The sequence below is a fragment of the Triturus cristatus genome, chromosome 11 (assembly GCF_964204655.1).
Source record: "Triturus cristatus chromosome 11, aTriCri1.1, whole genome shotgun sequence".
Taxonomy (NCBI): domain Eukaryota; kingdom Metazoa; phylum Chordata; class Amphibia; order Caudata; family Salamandridae; genus Triturus; species Triturus cristatus.
The window spans coordinates 157149802-157164120 of NC_140594.1; the positions used below are offsets into that span (position 1 = coordinate 157149802).

Genomic DNA, 14319 nt, shown 5'->3' on the forward strand with positions numbered 1-14319 from the left:
CGGTGCCATTCCAATCATGGAGTCCCACTCTGCAACTCTGGGCAATAGCTTGCTTAATCTCCACAACGGCCCCCACAACGCTAAGGATGCCTGGCCTCCACCTTGGGGGTGCCCAGGAGTGGACGCCTCACAGGGAAAGCCAGGATGGGTTCCACAGCGGTATTCGTACAAGCGCCTTGAGACCCTTGCGGGTGAGTAGTGCGCTATATAAGTATCAATTTACATTTACCCTCTAGAACACTCCTGAGAGAACCTTTTACCCCTCAGATTTTCTACCACACGTTGTGCTAGGGAGTCTCCTTTGAGCTCTTCTCAAATTCTACAGTTTATTTCTACTTCATTCTGGATTGCAGAGTTTCTTCAACTGCTTTTTTATTCACCAACTCCTGAGGATGGCTGACCAGGAGAAGAAAGGTTTATTTAGAGCCTGCGCTACCTGTGCAAAGAAAAGCCTATATACAGACGGCCCTCATAAGGATTGCATATACTGTCTTTACCCACACCATCAGGCAAAGGACTGTAAGGTATGTCGTACCTTTTCTAATAAAACGCTGAGGGATCGTGAAGGCAGGCTTTTACTATGGCTTCAAAAACTTAAGACCAGGAAAGGCGTTGTGTCTAGTGACAGTGATGAGGCGTCTACAACTTCTAGGAGATCTCAGGAAAGAAGCAGATCTCCTCAGGCTCATACCTCAGGGGAAAGACCTGAGAAGGCTCTTAAAAAGACCCCTATTGGGTCTTCAGGGCGCAGTCCCTCAAAATCTCCTCCACGTATGGAAAAGGAGAGCAAGGGTCATGCTTAATGGGTAAAACACACGAAGAGGACAAGCTCAGAGCCCTCAAAATCACCCCCTAAAGTCAAACATTCTCTCAAGAAGCCAGCCTCCACACCTCCTGAGGAGAAATTAGAAAAATCTACGTCATCAACGGGAGCGTCGACGAAGAAAATGGAGGTAAAACTTATCGACGGCAGTGTCGACGACGAGACCATCGGCGGCCACGATTACGTCGTCGACGGCAGCAACAGGATCGTCGACGACAGTAACAGCAGCGTCGATGGCAGCATCGACGACGATAGTTTAGTCAGCGGATTTGACGGCGATCTTGTCGACTGGCTCGTCGACTAGAGAAAAAACCCCAGAAAAAACTGTTTTTTGCCAGGAAGAGAATTACCCCAGATCTTACCTCTCCAAGCATGGTGACACCTCTAGTACCATCCCACCTGTTAAGAGTCACAGGAGGAGGAAGATAATGATGGCATTTTTGGCTACGCCAATAACCTGTCGCAATTGCATGTAAAGTGCCAAGCGGATGACTGGGAAGACGAATATGAGGGATTTCAGGATCGTCCCCAGCAACACTATCGCAAGGAATACCAGGAAGAAATGGTGAGCGTTCCGTCTTCACTGCTAACAGATCTGCAGTTTGTTAGATGATTATAAAAGGAGGCGACATCTCAGCCACGCTCTTATTCCATGTACGCCAGTGCGACGGCAAGAGGTTTTACCGAAGTCCTTGCCTATATCAACACTACCACAACAAGATCCAGTGACCTCTGATGATGAACAGGAAGTGGGAGAGATAACAGACCCTAGTGAAGAGTGGGACGGTTATCTCATTCCGTCGCCTTCGTCTCAGTCACCGAAACCTGTCAATTCTCCGGAGGACATCGGGGGGTTCCATAATCTAATGGCGAGAGCTACAAAGAGATTTGTGCTCACCATGTCATCTGACAAGACGGAATGTTTCTTGTAAGATTTCAAGGAGCCATATCGCAAGGCAGTTCGATCTCTCCTGATTGTCAGTCATTTATGGGACGAAGGTCTCAAGGTCATGGAGACACCAGCAACGGTTACTCCAGTACTCGCCAGACTGGACAAGAAATATAAAGCGCCCTTGGATGCTCCAGCTTGTCTACTAGGCCACCCCAAGCCAGACTCGGTTATAACCCAGGCGGCTCAGCAAAAATCAAGGAATCCATCAGGTCCAATTATGACACCTCCCGACAGAGAGGGTAGGCGCTTGGACAATGCGGGGAAGAGATTTTCGTCCATGTTTGGCCTTCTACTTAAGTCGGTGAATGCCCTGTCCATTCTGGGCAGGTATGATAGACAAATGTGGTGCGACCTCTCGCCTTGCATAGACGACATTCCAGAAACTGATAGACAGGAAGCAAGAAAGATCCTCCAAGAAGGGGAAAGGACTTCGGCTGAAGTCATAGATTGCGCAATGGACATTGCGACCACGGCCTTCAGCTCTTTGGGAGGAGCGGCGGTCTTACGCCGGCAAGGATGGCTGAGAGCAACAGCGTTTAGGCCTGAAGTCCAGAATAAAATCTTGGACCTTCTCTTCAATTGAGAGGATTTGTTCGGGAAACACATCGAGGCTTTGCAGAGTATCAAAAAAAGATAGACACCACAAAATCACTGGTAACACTGCAATATAGGAAGGTTCCTTTTCGAGGCTCTAGAGGTAGGGGGCAATCCTTCTATAGAGGTTACCAACAAGGCAGATACACTTATTACTCCACCTCATCTCAGCCCTCCCGCCAACAGTATACACAACGACAAACAGGAGGTTACACAAAATCTACTCCTAGAGGTCGAGGAGGTCGTCAGGGGAAGGACAATACCAGACGACAATGACAACTTTCTGACTCCGGCTACAACGATTCCTCTTACGTCACATCTTCAACTGGGTGGAAACATTTCTTATCTTCAAAATTGGCAGCAAATAACTAAGTACCAATGGGTCCTCAACATAATACAATTCAGACACACTCTAGAACTTCTGCAAACGCCCCCTTGTACACTGCCGAAACATCGAAAGGTCAAATACTTACATCAGATGCGTCGGGAGATTTGGACAATGCTCCGAAAGAGAGCAATAGAACCGGTACCGAACTCCCAGAGAGGAAGGGAATTTTATTTCTGTTTTTTTCTAGTCAAGAAAAACGTTCTCCAATGGCGTCCTATCAATCTTTCAAAATGGTTTCCCTCCAAGATATTCGGCTGCTATTCAACCCAGGAGATCATATGACCAAATTGGACCTACAGGATGCGTACTTTCACATCCCCATCCATCCTTCCCAAAGGCAGTACCTTCGGTTCATGGTGCCCGGAGAGCAATACCAATTCAAGGTACTGCCTTTCGGCCTGAAGTCAGCCCCGAGAAATTTTACGAATGCCTGGCCCCACTGGCAGCGGTTCTAAGGAAACCAACACCAAGTATTTCCTTACCTCGACGACTGGTTAGTTAAAGCGCCATCAGCAGCATCAGCCCGGTCGTCAACAGCGGCTTGCGTGGAACTGTTTGCCAGGTTAGGTCTGACTTTAAACAGAGAAAAATCATCTCTTCAGCTGACACGAAACATCACCTTCTTGGGAGCGATACTAGACAGAGGTAAACAAAGCGTTCCCCCTTCCTAGGAAAGACAGCTGGGAATAATATCTCTATCCCAGAGTTTTATAAGAAGAAAGTGTCATTACGCAAGTACAAATCATTGCTGGGAAAGATGTCATCTTGCATTCCCCTCGTACCTTTCTGCAGGCTAAGGATGCGTCCATTGCAAGAGCAACTGGATCTACAATGGCATCAGGCGGAAGGATCCTTCGACGATATACTCAGGGTAACGCCAACCATGGTCCACGCGGCAACATGGTGGACCCAAAAACTGAACATCTCGCAGGGTCTTTCATTCCTTACACAACCAGCCCCACTGGTGATTACGACAGACGCGTCCTTAGAAGGCTGGGGAGCCTCTAAGTCAGCGGTTGCTGGAAGTTGCACGAACAGCAAATGCACATCAACCTCTTGGAACTCAGAACCGTCCGCCTAGCATTGTTGGCTTCCCTACCAAGGATACAGGGATCGGCTGTGTTAATAAGAACAGACAACACAACAGCAATGCACTATTTAAACAAACAGGAAGGTACAAGATCACTCTCCCTGTCTCAAGAAGCCCAAAAGATATGGGAATGGGCGCTGCAACACAGGATATCCATAACAGCGGAACATCTCCCAGGGGACCAGAACGTCAAGGCGGATACTCTCAGCAGGCTCAAAACCACCTGTCACGAATGGGAGATCGTCCAAGGGAGTCTAAACCGCATCTTCCAAAGATGGGGAAAACAGACAGTAGACCTCTTCGTAACAGTGGAGAACAAAAAATGCCAGTTATTCGCAAGCTAGCTTCCCCAACGGGCATCTTGGGGGAATGCGTTTTTCTTCCAATTCTTCTCTTGCCGCGTGTGTGAGAAAGTGGGTTTCTGTTGCAGTAACCCCCCCCCCCCCCCCCCTTTTTTGCCTAATAGCTGATGCACTTTTCCTTGTTGTGCCCTGGGCTCCTGCCAATCAGGTGCCCAGGGCCTGTGTTCCTTCCCTAAAATACAAACTCCAAATTGACAAACCCTGGCCTCATGTCAGCCCCTAGTAAATGGTACCCTAGGTACCCAGGGCCTTGTGACCAGGGAAGGCCTCTAAGGGCTGCAGCACTCATTGTGCCACCCTTAGAGGCCCTGTACCCTTACACACACACACTGCCTTTGCAGGCTGAGTGTCTGGGCACAGGACAAAACAAAGAGTCGACATGGCACACATCTCTGTGTGCCATGCCCATCACCTACACTGCCAAGGCATATGTCAGCCACCCCTCTGGCTGGGTGCCTTATGCCTATGGTATGGGCACAGGAGCAGGAGCCCTGTGCCCCTACAGTACCCAGGTCCATTCCTGGGCACTAAGTACAGTGCTGCCATTTACAAGTACATGGTGCTGAGAGCTCGTCAAACACGAGCTCCACAGCACCATAATGGCAACCCTGAAGACTGGGAAGTTTGGTCTCAAACTTCTCAGCACCTTAAACCCGCACTGATGCCAGTGTGGGATTTAATGTACTAAGCACCCCAGAGGGCATCTTAGAGATGCCCCCTTACAGCTAACCTGCAATCCACGTCTGCTCTGAGGCTGCCCAGGCTGCCACACAGCAGACACGTTGCTGGACCCCTGGGTGGGAGAGCCCCTGCTCTCCCGGGCCTGCAACAATGCACGTCCTGGGTGAGGTGATAAATCTCCTCCCCCAGGATGAGCCAAGGGAAGCTTCAAAGGCATGCCGCCTCTTGGAGATTCCCCAGGCCTCTGTAACCCCCCACTCTGGAGGGAAGCTTGGCCGGAAACCCCATACAAGGACAGGAAATGTGCCAGCCTGCCCACCCCACCCCTCAGGTGGGGGAGGCGAGGTGAAGCACATCTCCGGGCTATCGCCATCTTGAGGATGGGGGGCCCTACCCTATCAGGATTAGGCTACTGCCCCCCTCCCACAGGAGAGAGGCAGGATAGGGGGTGTACCCACCCCAGGACAAGGACCCATTGGTCCCTGGCCTTCACCTACCTGTAACGCCCCTAAATCTAGTATTTAGGGACACCCTGAACCTTCCTTCGACAGATTCGAGATAGAAAACTACAAGAAGAACAAGGACCTGCCCTGCAGCTGCTAAAAAGAGAAGAAGACACCAACTGCTTTGGCCCCAGCCCTACCGGCCTGTCGACTCTCGAACCTGCACCAGCGCGGCATCTCTCGTGGCCAGCAACGTCACCAACCCCGGAGGACCTGGCTACCTGTTGGCTCTAAGCCCCTGGGTCTCCCATGAGTAGAGGCTCTACTCAAACCTATTTTTAACCCTGGGCAGCAGCCCGGAACCGCGGACCCAACACACTCTGCACCAGCCAAGCCTGGCCAGTGCCGGAGTGGACAAAGACCCTGAGGACGACCCCACGGCGACTGTGACCCCGAGTCCGGCACCCAAGGACCCCCCTCGACATTCCGGAAGAAGCCTGCAGCCTCAGAACAGAGTGCCACCCCAACCGCGATCAACCAGAGGGTAAGATTTCCGACATCAAAAGGCACCCCTGCACCCGGCGCCCTGCGGCCCCCTGTGCCCAATCCCGGGGTACCCACCTAACCTACAACTACCCAACTTACCTCTCGAAGTGGTGGTGGCACCTGAAGCATCCTCGTCCCCGAGCCTGCAGCCTTTTTCCAAACCGGAACATTCCCATTGATTTCCATTGAGCGCCCGAAGGCTCAAAAGCACCCTGCACCCAGCCGCCCGAGTGGCCCTGGCAGTGCACTCTCTACACTAACCTACTTCCCCACTTGCCCTGAGTAAGTGACCAGGAGCCCAGCTCCCACAGCCGCGTGGCTTGCCAGACAGCAGCCACCAACCAAGGCCCCCTATCCCTCATAGGATAACATTGGGCCTAACTCTCTCTGCACCCGGCCGTCCTGAAACCGCTGAGGGTGAACCAACTGTACCTACCTGACACTGGGGGACCCCTGAGTCCATGCCCGGAATTTCAACTCTGCCAGTCGAGTACTTACCCTTAAACCGCTAACTTCATTTTCCTCATAGGGTAACATTGGCTGGCTTTTTCTTCAAAAATCTTCTAAGTGTGAACTTTTCAAAACTGCAAAAATTCACCAAAAATCAGCCAAGTGACAAAAACGAATTTACTCACCTGCTCCTAGGTGAGCCTCCAGTGCTGGATCTTGGTGCCCAGCCCTGACCCTGAAAAGTGTTCACAACTATACTTCCCTCTAACTCATTTTTCTCCCATAGGAAAAAACCATTGTCTGCTTTTCTATGAAATTTCTTCTAAGTGTCTATTTTTGCAAATTTGAAATATTCTTTTAAAATCGTACCATTTCTGCAAACGAAATTACTTACCTGTTTTTGATAAGGACCCCAGTCCTGGGTCTAGGTACCCAGTCCTGGATTACTAAAGTAACGATAAAGTACTCTACCTGCAATTTGAATTTCTTGCCATAGAGATCCATTGAATGTTTTCTTTGAAATATTTTCTAAGTGCTAACTTTTGAAATAGCTAAATATTATTTAAAAATCATTAGTTATTAAGTCGACTTTCATCACTTGATTCTGAATACTGACCCAAGGCTGGATCTAGGAGCCAGACCTGGAATTCCAAAAGTAATCTGAAAAGTAATTAATTACAAATAACCTGAATTTACAATTGAGCTCAATGCATTGTTATGTTTAGGAAATAGGATTGTTTATTGCAACCAACTGTGACTGTTTATATAAATTTGTTGCTTAAGACAAAAGTATTGATATTCAACCTCTCATTCTGAGAAAGTATATTTTTATCCCCTTTGTGGTTCTAAAAATAAAACAAGCATATATTTTATATATATAAACCATTGGCCTAGAGTTCAGTTATTGAGTGTGTGAAACCATTTGCTGAATGAGTGTGTACAATAAATGCTTTACACTGTCCTCTGGTACTGCCTTACTGCTCGACCAAGCTACCACTTTTGAGAGTAAGGTCATACCTGACTTTGACCTCTATCAGCCTCTGGGGGACTGTGGACTCTGTACACCCTGTACCTATTAGGGAACAGTATATACAGAGCCACTTTCTCACAGCATGTTCTTATGAAGATCAAAAAAGAACCGTGCAAGATCATCCTGATAGCACCATGGTGGCCTAGGCAACACTGGTTCGCGGAGCTTCTACTACTGTTGGAGGAATGCCCGATTCGCCTCCAGCCAATGCCATCACTCCTGACGATGTTCCGGGGAGAAGTACTTCATCCGGATCCGAAATCACTGCACTTAGCGGCCTGGCTCCTGATTACTGCGAATTTCAGCATCTAAACATCCCAACGGAGTGCAGAGATGTACTATCTAGAGCCAGAGCGGATAGTACGAACGAAACTTACAGGATGAAGTGGAAGAGATTCTGTTTGGTGCAAAAGATGTAACATTCATCCTCTGAACTTGGCAGCACACGAGATTATTCCATACATTTTGCTTTTGGCAAAGTCTGGTTTGGCTCATGCATCTATAAAGGTACACCTAGCCTCAATATCCCGCTACAGCAGGACTTCCTCTGGACCATCTCTGTGGTCCACAAGAGTCATCAAACAATTCATGAAGGGATTGTTCCGGGTTTTTCCTCCAGTAAAGCCTCCATCACCTCTCTGGCAATTGAACATTGTTCTTTCCCAGTTAATGAAACAGCCCTTCGAGCCAATACACAGGGCAGAGCTTAAATTCTTGTCGTGGAAAGTTGCACTTCTCATCGCGCTTACTTCAGCCTGGAGAGTGGGGGAAATACAGGCTCCCACGGTCCAAGACTCTTTCTTACAATTCAAGGAGGATGGAATGATACTCGGGACTAATCCAAAATTCATTCCAAAAGTACCAACTGATTTTCATTTAAATGAGCCACTAATTCTCAAACGATTCTTTCCTCAACCAACAACAGCGGCGGAAAGAGCTCTCCACTCGCTGGATGTCCAACGCTGTCTAAAGTTCTATTTGCAAAAAACTAAACCTTTCCGCAAGTCTTCACAACTTGTTGTTGGCTTCAGCGCAACCAGGAAGGGTTTCCCTTTGTCAAAAAGGGGAATTGCCAGATGGATTTCCAGTGCGATAGAGTATTGTCATCAGGCAGCTCGGCGACCTGTGAATGCACGAGTCTGTGCCCATTCGACAAGAGCAGTGTCCACCTCTACTGCTTTGTTTGCGGGAGTGCCGATCCAGGATATCTCCAGGGCAGCGACCTGGACAAGTACGCACACCTTCACCAGGCATTACTGCTTGGATGCAGCCACAGGAAGAGATGTGGCGGTGGGAGAAGCGGTGCTGAGGAACCTTATCCAGTAACGGTGAGCCCTCTTTACCATCCCTCCTTCCTTTATTGGTTACATTTGCGCATTTTATTGTTTATTGTATTAGATTCAATTTTTATCACACTACATATGTTCCCTTGTTCCAGGTCTTGGGTAACAAAAAACGTGCAATGATTTACTGCTCGCTAGTCTGATTTAGGCATGTGAATCTATGAAAGCTCCAATACTGGAGTAAGAAAACAAGTTACTTATCTGTAACTGTAGTTCTCTAGTATTGTAGCTTTCATAGATTCACATGCAACCCACCCCCCTCCCCTGAGAGGCTCACCTCGGATTTAGCACAAAAGGTGTTATGGCACAAGTGCACGAAAATTTGAGGGGCAAAAGGTTCTCTCAGGAGTGTTCTAGAGGGTGCGAGACTCTGATTAGTTCAGAGACAAGTTTAGTCCTTTTTTTTTTACATAACGAAGGTTATGGGTTGCAAAAGGAAAATGGGCCTAGGCCTTTTTAGGTCTCGCCTTGCTATCGCGTAAGCGATTGCAAAGCGAGACTATAGCATACGGGTTTCAAAAGTGCTCCCAAAAAGCGGATTGCATGGCTAGCACGCGCACAATCACGTGCATCGTGCCGCCATGCAATCCGCCTTTTGGGAGCACTTCAAAGGGTCCGCGCCCCCAAGCGCGCGCACGCGCCACGCTCCGCCGGGTTTTTTTTTTTTTTTTTTAACTTCAAGCGCGAGGCGCGCCTGCGGCCAATCTTTTCACACCTGCTCCACTCGGGCCGAGCAATACACACCTTACGAAAACTCCCCTAATGCGGAACTCACTTCCTTGTAGCATTTACCTTTTCACGCCGGTAGAGCAAGTTTTGTTTGCACGAGCCCTCAGGCATCAGGGGCCCATGCTTAACATTTAAGACCTGTATCCGAATTGCCACAGACATGGCTTTGCTTCACTTTCTTGTTTTTGTTGAACCGAATCCAGCTCACCGGTTGGTTGAGTCCTTCTCCGCGTTTTGCGACAAGTGGGGAACCACATCGCCTCAGGCTGCGGCTCGGCCTGGATTTGCAGGGGCCAGGGCAGGCACTGCTCACAACCGGTTCCATAGCGCCTTCTAGCTGCTCTTCGAAGTAGGTAACGGTAAAGCCGTAGAGCCCGTTCCACCAGTTGCAGTATATTCCACGTTCCAGGGCCTGGTGGTAAAAGCCACATCTTTCTCCCCGCCCTCTGCGTACTGCTGCCTATAATGCTTTTTATCTCTTGTTTCTTTTTTGAACTTGTTTTGTATTGTTTCCGTGTTGCTACTTCAACCCTCCTACCCATCCCTTCACTGCTGCCCCTGTACTCCCTGCTGTCTCTACACCACATCCCACATCCTCCCCTCACTTGCTTGTTATTACCATGTCGCCTGCTTCACGGGCCACAATGCGTGCAATGTTTGAGTATGGGAGCCATGCTTTCTTTCACTTTGAGCAGTTACGTACACCCGAAACGTCAGGCACAGTTCTCACACGATTGACTATCTTTTCGGCACAATCACGTTCCCACACCAAACCAGAACAAACTCTGAAGCTTGTTTTTACACAACCAAATGTGACTTACGCGCCTCAGGACTTTGTCTGCAATGTCACCTCAGGCGGGTGCCATGCTATACGTTTCAGCACAGCGCCCGTAAAGGGTCTTATTTATTTTATTTATTTAATGCGTTTTTATATAGCGCGGACTTTACCCGAAGGTGTCAGAGCGCTTCACAATAGGAGCAGTAATGATACATAAGGAGAAAAATTACAAGTGAGCATGTTACAAAATCAAACGTTACGTTACATAAGGCAATAGGGTCCATTTCTAAATGCTGTGGCGATGGGTGGGTGTATTATTACCATTAAGAATATGTCGTCACAACCAGAGTTACCGACTTTGGCCCTGGAGTACTAGGTTCGGGTCTCGGCGTCGGCTCCACATAATGTGATTTAAAAAAAAAAAAAAAAAATTATTTACTCGTGCCTACAAAAACATGAATGTTTCCATTGTGTACTAAAGCTGGTACTCACCTAAAGCGCTCCGATATCTTGGGGTCTAATTCGCACTATATAAAACTGCAAAATGTATGGCGTCATTAACAAGCTGCCTGACTTTAATGGGGGAGGTGGGCTGTTTTGCCTTGCATATGCGCAGTCTAAACTTCACCTTTGACGTCGCCTAGTGTTTCCTGTGTGTTACAGCTGGAGGCGGGGTCAGAAATATTGCTAGGGCTGGCATGTTCTTTGCTTTTGGTAGTCATTGGTACACAAGGATCTCCTGATTGAAAAATAAGTGATGGGCTGGCAGTAGGAGTACAGTGCGGAGGCAAGATCGGAACAAAAGGCAAAGCTCAATATTAACACTAATATCAAAGAACATAAGCAATGCCCTGCATCATCTGATATACCAAACTAAACAGTAAAAGCATCGCACTCAACATGTTTTTCATCAAAATTAAAAAAAACGCTATGTGCCTTAAATGTTGTGCATTGAATCAACAATATCAAAAACACACAATGCACAAATGCAGTCGTAACCCCAGTATACACAATCTAAATACACAATCTAAATCCCGTTACAAAACTGGAGGATCGCTTTGAGCCACAATGGTTTTTTTAATTGGTCAGTGAATATTTAGCTCCAGGGTCTGTCAGTTCGCAATGACGATCACCTCACACTCAATGCTGGTCCACTAGCGGTATCTGTGAAATGCACTGAACTGCATAAAACATTTTGAATTGTGACACGAAGAAAGTAGTTGAAGTATAATCCGCATGCCTTCAAAATAAATGTCAACTGAGAACTATGTTGTCAGTGAGGTAATCTGGAAAATACAAGCTTAAAAAAAAAGGAAAAAAACACGTTTCTTTACCCTTCAGCAGTAAAAGTCGACAACACATTAAGGGATCTTGACAATGTTGAATGTGTTTTGTTTTGAACTGTTTTGGGTGATTAGTCTGCATATTACAAAGAAGCTAGCGAAGGCAACTATAATGTCTCCAACAGCTGCAGAGCTGCAATTTTGTTTATCTTCCTTCTGTAACCCCCCCTCCCCTAACCTCCAGAGCAATATCAAAAACAGGAGGAAGCAGCCATAAACTTTATAAAATTTTTATTTATAATGCATCTGACTTTGAAACCTGTTCCAAATTCAGGCCTGTAGTAGTGGGTTACAAATGCAGTGAGCCCCAGATCAGGGTTTGCTCTTCACCCACTGGTACCTTTATTCCCAGCCCTTTGCAAGCCAATGTCTCCCATCACCCTGACTGTGTTCTTGGAGTGAGGCAGCAAGAAGCAAGGACATCCAGTAAACAAAATTACTTATTAAAAGGCATTTGCAATGCAATAGGTCTCATTTGCGAGAGTTTGGGCTGTTGGCATTGTAAATGACAATTCCTTTTATTTATGTGTTGGTTTTTTAAAAGAGATAAAAGGCATTGTTTTTTGCAATGCTAATTGCTTAAACTCTCGCAAATGCAAGACCTATTGCATTGCAAGCATTGGCATAGCCAATAGGTCTCGTCTTTGGGACCTTATAAGTGCTTAGCCATGCAACAGTTGATGTTGTTGCATCAAGGATATTGTGCTGCATAACTAAATACTTATAAGGTCCCAAAACCCGAGACCTATTGGCTATGCCAATGCTTGTTTGTTTGCTATACTACTAAGCAATGCTTTTTTATGTACCGGAGACTCCCGTCTCGACGACGGGGAATGATTCAGGCATGGGAATCTATGAAAGCTCCAATGCTGGAGAACTACAGTTACAGGTAAGTAACTTGTTTTCTTTTCTGCCGTTCAAAATAAATGCAGACAGGGAACACTGTTTTATGTCTGTATTTATCTGTAATATTAGTAAAAATGGGAGGCGTGGCCTGAGGTGTCAAGATGGCGGTCGCACTCTAAGAGTGCTCTGGACCCCCTCTGTCATCCGCCTCTAATCAACCCGTCTGCCGCTGCCATCCGTAGCTCTCCGCTACCCTCCGGGATATTCGGCCCCATTGGCTGCTTTTTGGTGCTTCTGGTGGGCGTGGCGAGGTCTCCGCCGTCCCGTTCTACGTCTTACTAGCTGCGGCCTGGAACTCTTAAAATGGCGTGAGCTGGGACCTGCGCCTGGTTGGATCACGGCCGGGCTCCTGTAGGTGCTGCGGCGTTGGACTGCTCTCGCCCCCCCCCCCCTTCCATCCTCCTCACTGGTGCCTCGCCGATCAGTCTTGCGGTGGTGCTGCGGCCGTGTGGATTCACCCCGCGTGGTCGGACCCGCGGGGGCAGGGGCCGGGCTGTACTTTCCTCAACTTGTGGACCGGCCTGGTGTTCCGTGAAGCCCGACTGGAGAGGATCCTTCCGGCGTCGGCCCGGTGAGTGTGGGCTGCGGTGATCGGCTGCCGGGAGCGGGCAGCGGCGTGGGGGGTGCGTGTTTCTCCCGTGCCCCCCCCCTTCCTTGCGGCGGCCTTCCTTCACGTCTTGGCTCCGACCTGCTCGGAGGGAGGGGGGCACTGATGCTCCGGGGCAGCGGCTGCCTGACTCTGCCCCCGGACCTTCTGCTTGGGCCTGGGCCGCCCGACTGAGCTTTTGGAGGTGCGGTGGGGCTCGGCTGCTGCAGTCGGGCAGCGGCGTAGAGTGGCTGATCCGGTCCTGATCTTTCCCTCATCCTGCTTGGAGTTCTGGAGGTGGGGCCGGCGGGCGGACTTGTGTTGGGGGTGTGGGTGCTTCCGTGCTGCGTCCCTGATCGGCTGCTATTGTCTGGCAGCGGGGGAGGAGCGCTGAGGCTGGCCAGGCACTCTTTCCTTCTCACTGCAGCACGCCATGTTCCTCGGGGCAGTTTCCTAGCCTATCCTGCCTACCTGAGGGCGCTTTGCCTGCGGGGACTTGTACTGACATAACTGGGGGTGCCGGCCTGGCCGGTGAAGGTTGGCCCTTCTCTGCTCCGACCGGCCTGGGTTGGCTGCGGAGCCTCTTTGCGGGGTGCGCTCGCCGGAGGCGCTCGCCGGGGGCACCGGCCCAGCGCCCTCCCTCTGTGCATCAACTCGGGACAGCTTCTCCCAACCCGACTACCTCCCGGATTGATTTGAGCCAGCTCCCGGATCCCTCCATGGCTTTGCACCCAGCCATATCTGACTCCGACCTGTCTAAGAGCCCCATGCTCCGTGAAACCGGGGAAGACGCGGGGACTTGAACTCTGGCCTACAGCAAGGCTTTCTACTCAGCCTATTACATGGCTCCTGTACCCATGAATGTTAATCTGTCTCTGTATTGGGAGCGATTTATCCTTGATATATTCCTGTTCTGCAAACTGCTTCCTATGATGGGTTTACCCCGTTTTTTGTACATTTTACAGAACATTACCATTTATCTCCCAGGGAGTTGGTTCCGGGAATTAGACAGTACCCTCTCCCGGTTTTTGTGGGGGTGCAGACGGCCACGACTATCCCTGGCACACTGTCGCATACCTCCATACGATGGGGGCATGGAGGTCACCAATCTCCACCTATATTACCTGGCCACGAGGCTTCTTGTAATCCATGACTGGTTTGCGGACGGCTGGTCCGACCCAGCATACCGGGTGCAACTCCGGTCAATGGATTTTCCACAGCTCCAAGCCTACCTGTACGGGGCCTCCATGCCACATACCCTCACCTCCGTCACTC

General features: G+C 49.2%; 1 protein-coding gene across 4 annotated transcripts in view; it reads left to right on the top strand.

Moving 5' to 3' along the window:
* The window catches only part of ZCCHC8 (zinc finger CCHC-type containing 8), a 399429-nt gene that overhangs the window by 241366 nt on the left and 143744 nt on the right, over positions 1-14319 (top strand). The gene's annotated exons all lie outside the window — the stretch shown is intronic.